This window comes from Podarcis raffonei, chromosome 9 (assembly GCF_027172205.1).
Source record: "Podarcis raffonei isolate rPodRaf1 chromosome 9, rPodRaf1.pri, whole genome shotgun sequence".
NCBI classification, from domain to species: Eukaryota; Metazoa; Chordata; class Lepidosauria; order Squamata; family Lacertidae; genus Podarcis; species Podarcis raffonei.
Window position 1 is genome coordinate 43753216 of NC_070610.1, and position 6000 is coordinate 43759215.

Genomic DNA, 6000 nt, shown 5'->3' on the forward strand with positions numbered 1-6000 from the left:
TGCTTTTAATTTCATCAAAGTAGAATTGATTTTGTCATGTAGAAGAGCTAACCATAGCAACAAATCAGGTTTTTGAAACAAAAGTTCATTGTAGATACCATTCCCCCCCCCTTTTGTTGAAAATGTTTATTTTCATTCTTTGCTTTAGTTTAGACTTGGCTTATGAAAAATGCAATGTTTACTGTTACTTATATTGCTCTTTAATGTAGCTAGTTTTGTCTACAATTACTACAATTATGCTTAGGCTATTCAAAGCAAATGTGGTAATATCATGCTCAAAATCTCTTGGACAAAATTACTATCCAGACGTGAATCTTATGGTGTGTCCTAGTGAAAATCACAGATTCTTAGTCTAATTCACTTCAGAAGTTGGTTTGGAGGGTAAAATGAGGCAAATGTGCTCTTGGGATGAGGGCAAGAAATATACTCTAAAATAAATATTAAAAATGGCTAAACACAGCTATTTTCTGGTGACTAGAATTCCATTGAATTCATGGATCTTTCCATGGGTTCCCGTATCAGGGCTTGGTTGCTCCATGTTCTGAAATGCATACTTAAATCTTTCTATGCAGGACTCGCTGGACTCTTGATCAGGACAGCTAAAAGTTTGCTAACTGCTTTTGAAAGACTAGGGCTGTCATGGGCGTAGCCAAGGGGGAGCACGTGCTCCCCTAGACTGAGTAAAACAATATACTTAACTAACTAACCAACCTCGTCAGTTTTGCCCCCACCAACACAAGTCCTGTTCCCCTAACCAAGTCCTGTCTCCCCCAACAAAAATCCCGGCTACACCCATGAAGGTTGTTCTTGTTCTTTTAAGTTCCTCAGCAATACAAGGGAGGCCTGTTTTACAGCCTGAGCCTGTGCAGTATAGTGATTTGACTGTTGACCTGGAACCCAGCAAACCAAAGTTCAAACACCTATGTCAGAGGAAGAGTGGAGCCGGGGGTCGTCAGAAAGAGACAGTGGCAGGCTAGCGACACTTTGACTTGCTAGGGCTGCAGAGCAGCAGAGGTCAGGTTGACAGAAATCTCCCCTGTAGTGCAGGGAGTATAGTGATTTGGTCCTGTTGCAAGAATCTCCAGCTCAAGACCCCCAGAACCTTACACACTGCTGTTCAACTGTGACATTAACTGGGCAATCTTGGGTCAGTCACTTTCCCTCAGCCTAACGTTATTTACAGGGAAGTTGTGAAGATAATATTGGGGAGTCTGGGAGTGTAATATGCTACCAAGAGCTCTTTGAACAAAAGGCTGGTATGCGTGTAATGCTCAAACTTGTGTGCAACAAGCAAGCCACTGTGATATAGTGGTTAGAATGTTGAAATAGGACTTGGGAGTCCAATGATTCCCCAGCAACATCTGAAGGGACAGTGTTATTTTTCTAGATAAAGAGGTGCCGGAACTCACCATGGATGCCTCCCTTGTTCTCTTATAATGGCAATGGCACCCACTAGAGAGGTGGCACTGAATTCCAGTGAGTTCCAGGTGGAAAAAAAGCCCTAGTCCTTAGATATTGCTTGGATGCTAAAGTCTATGATGGATTGGTTTTATGGTGTATTTGCCATGTATAGTTATTGTTGCCCCTTAGGATAGCTTGCTGGTGAAGAGTGGGTTATCAATATTACAATCAGTCAAGCAAGTAAGTCACTTTATTCGTGGAAGTGACTCTAAACCACTTAACACAAGTAAACTGACCCCCAGCACCCCTCACCATCGGCCAATACTGGCTGAGGATAAGGATAGAGGACTCTTCCTATCTCTTTCCTGTGTTCGTTTAAGTTATAGGTCTGTTTTATCCCTCCATGTTTTTTTTTATTATTTGGCAGACTAAACAAATGAAAAGATGCACGAAAAATTCACATTTAAAACTGTACATGTATTTATTGATTTATCCCGCCCTTCCTCCCAAAGCAGCTCAAGGTAGTCAACACTTTATACATATTCTTTCCCAAAATACAGAGTTTGGTCAATGCATCCCCCCCACCCCCAATGAACACATATTTGTACTGTTCCATGGTTGCCACATATTCAATTACCGTAGTTTCTACACAAACTATGGCTTTTAGAGCAGTGTGGCACCCGTACTTTGGAACACTGTTGCCACTGAAATTAGGCAAGCACCCAGAATTCTAGGAACATACGAAACTGTTTTATACTGAGTTATGCCATTGGTCCATCTAGCTCAGTATTGTCTACACTGATTGGCAGTGACTCTCCAGGGTTTTAAGCAGGAGTCTCTCTCAGTCCTAGATGTTGAAGATGAAACTTGGGACTTCCTGCATACAGGGAAAATGCTCTACCACTGAGCTATGCCCTTCCCCAGATTCTGATGTCTTTCTGCCTGCTGAAAATGTTTCTGTTTCGCCAAGCATTTCTAAAGAATTAATTTGATTCAGAGCTGGTCATTTGTTCTGCACATTACAGTTCGATAATTTTATGGTGTTTTAATGATTTTATTGCACACCACTATGCTTTCTTTTTTTTTACAATGAATAGGCAGTTTAGAAGTACACTTGCAAATAAATATCTATAAAACATTCCTCATAAAATATGCATTTTTGCGTGCATTTCTTGAACTGAAAGTGCATCATGAAAGCCAAAGAGCATAATCTGATTGACAGCTTTATTCCGATCTGCATATAGGTCCAGGATCAGCAAATGAGGTCAATTGACTTTAAAATGAAGACTGAATAAATTTCTCTTCCATCCTTAGCTGGGGATTATGGGAGTTGTAGTTCAATAGCATCTGAGGACTTGAGGTTGTGGGAGAATGATGCAGACGTGGGAACCTCCATCCATACTTTTTGTTGTTGCAGGTTAATTACTGAAAAGATATGTAAGTGTGTGCCCTTAACACACATTACAACGCTGGAGAGTAAGGACTGCACAATTAGACACTTTAAAATTACATTAAATTCAATAGGCTTGAACTTATTGCATTAAAGTCAGTGTAACAAAAAGTTATTAATTGGATTGAATCATGTCCTTAATTATTACCTAGGATTATGTATTGTACTTTTAAAAAAAATATCTAAGTACAGATGGGTTTCAGTATTTTTTCCATACGAACCTTAGAAAGTCACGCCCTCCCATCAGATGTCAGGGAGAAAAAGAATTACACAACTTTTAGAAAACATTTGAAGGCAGCCCTGTTCAGGGAAGTTTTTAGCTGACATCTTATTTTATATATATATATATTGCTGGAAGCTGCCCAGAGTGGCTGGGGAAACTCAGCCAGAAGGGGGCAGGTTATTATTGTTGTTGTTGTTGTTGTTGTTGTTGTTAAAGTCAGTCGCTTTTATACCCATTTTAGAGTTCGGGAACTGAGGCTGACGTAACTGAATTGCTAAAAGGTGAGTCAACAGCTCAGGCAGGGCTTTGAATCTTTTATGTTTCATTTTGCTTTTGTAAAGTCATTCCCAATCAGTTTATTGAAAGCACAAAAGCAGGTGAGCTTTACTAGAAGCCTGACAATGCCATGAGACAGAAACTGATACATTATTTATATTTTTATTACTGCTCAGAAGGAATTTTGCTATCAGATTCCTTTATAGCATGTATAATGGTTGGATATTGTTATAGCCATTTCCTAGAGGCCACACAGGTTTTTTTGGTTTGGTTTGGTTTTACGTGTGATTTAAATATGAAAAGAGAGTGGGGGAAACAGGTTAAATTATTGGATGTCATTTCTTTTTGAGGCTGGCGGCCTAAAGTCAATGGGAAAGGCTAATGATTTACTGCATGAGCAAGTTAAAAATGTATGCACTAATACATTTTACTGCTCTGTATATTCATGCTTTATTCCTCTGGCTCTTAAACAAAGTTTTTTTAAAAAAAGAAAAACCATACACAGAGACAGAGAGTTTTCTACATTTAGAGATATCTCCTGAAAAATTGCCCTAACAGATAATAGAAGAGTTAAGAAAATGCAAACATACAATTTTAAAGCAACCTCTTTGCAGCTGTGCATCTTTCCCCTTGTAACATGGGAGCAGAGTCCTTATCTTCCTATTTCCATAATGAAAGCTCCCCAAGCACAGGCCACTGTGGCAGATTTACAGCCCTGGAACAAGAGAAGTGACAGGCATTTTAATATGAATGGAGATATGAGGTCTTTAATGTACAGTGATGTCACTTCTAACAAGGTAGAAAGTGGGGGCGGGGATCGGATGGGACTTTTCATCTGTTTGTTTGTTTCACCTTCTCACTCCAGTTACCAAAGCAAGTGAAACCTGCCCGCTACGTCAATGACCTTTTTTCAACTGGGAAAAGGTCGCAAATAATTGATAAAATAAGGGAGGAGATTCTTCTTATTCAGGTGGAAGGCACATGCTCAGGTTAAGAGAAGGGAACAGACCTTCCTTGGGCATGCATTAACCAAAATAAGGTAAAGCCAAGCATAGTCTCTAGACAGAACTTACTTTGGGAGCGTATAAGGGCAAGACATGGTAATGAATGTCCTCAAGGGAGTGTTAAAATGAATCGCTTATTGGATGTTGACCCTCTTTTTTATTATTCTTTTGAACATCCTGGATATGGCCTAGGAACTTCTATGTAGCCTGATGATCCATCTATTGGTCAGAGAACAGGAGTGGCTGGTGCAATATAGGGCTGTGTTGCAAAGCCATCCTCCTGACTTGGAATAGGCAAATCCATCAAGTTCTGTTTCTTCTCGTTTCTCATTTTCTGGTCTTCAGTCCTTCCCAATTTCCACATCAATCTGCAACTTTTGAAGAAGTCCTCATGGAAATCCACCGGCATCTCAGTGCACAGTTCTTCTAATACCTTTGCAAAGCATTCTTTCCTTAACATAATGCATTTTTGTATGTTATTATCTCCAATATATGCATTTGTATGCACACTGGATATGCACTTTTGAAAATATTTCTTGGCTGAGTCAATGGGAGAAAATGCCTGCTCTGCAATGTTCTGTGGGCTGTGATGCACCAAGTAACATTTACCCAAGTGCTCTTACAGGTTTCTGCAATATGCAAAACTGTTTAGATTCTGTGATCTTTCAGCCCCTCCCCAACCTTCTCTCCTTGGGAAAAGTTAATGAATGAATGGGTCAGTCGACAGCCTGTGGGCCACTTGAGTGCATTTCTGCCAGCTTTCTGGACTTCCATGTCAGTATGGATTTCATTCATTGTATGATCCCAAAACTGCGCTTGTGGCCTTGCTTGACAATCTTTCTCTAGAGACTGACAGGCAAACTTATACTACATTGACCCTATTAGATCTTTCTCTGGCCTTGGGTACATATGACATCAAGAGGTGTTAGGGACACAGTGGTGGGACCTGAGAGGCATTTGCATGCCAGCAACTCCATTTGTTCTCCAAAGAACGTTCCCAAAAGGTAACAGTGAGTAATTGTGCAATGTTCCTCTGGCACCTCCCTTATGGAAAGATTCATAGGTGTCGCATTGTTAGTTTTTACTCTCTCTAACTAGGGCCGGATTTAGGTTTGATGAGGCCCTAAGCTACTGAAGGCAATGGGGCCCTTTATATGTCCAGCTGTCCTTTGTCAACAACAAATTGTCGCTGTTTTTTGTGTTGAATATGTGCTATATGCTAGCAGTTTGAAAGCACGTCAAAGTGCAAGTAGATAAATAGGTACCGCTCCAGTGGGAAGGTAAACAGTGTTTCCGTGCGCTGCTCTGGTTTGCCAGAAGTGGCTTAGTCATGCTGGCCACATGACCCGGAATCTGTACGCCGGCTCCCTCGCCCACAAAAGTGAGATGAGCGCCGCAACCCCAGAGTCAGTCACGACTGGACCTAATGGTCAAGGGTCCCTTTATCTTTACCTTACAACCTAAGCCTACAACAGAGGAGGTCACAGCATTAACACCCCAAAAAGGTTCTGCTTCTCCCATCGTCACAGCCTTGGATTTAAACAGAAATCAAACATTGTTCTGACTCTCTCTCCAGCTTGCAGCTTTTCCTCTTGCTGACATCACTGCAACTCTCTGCTCTCAACTCTGGCTTTGTCCTTCTAACT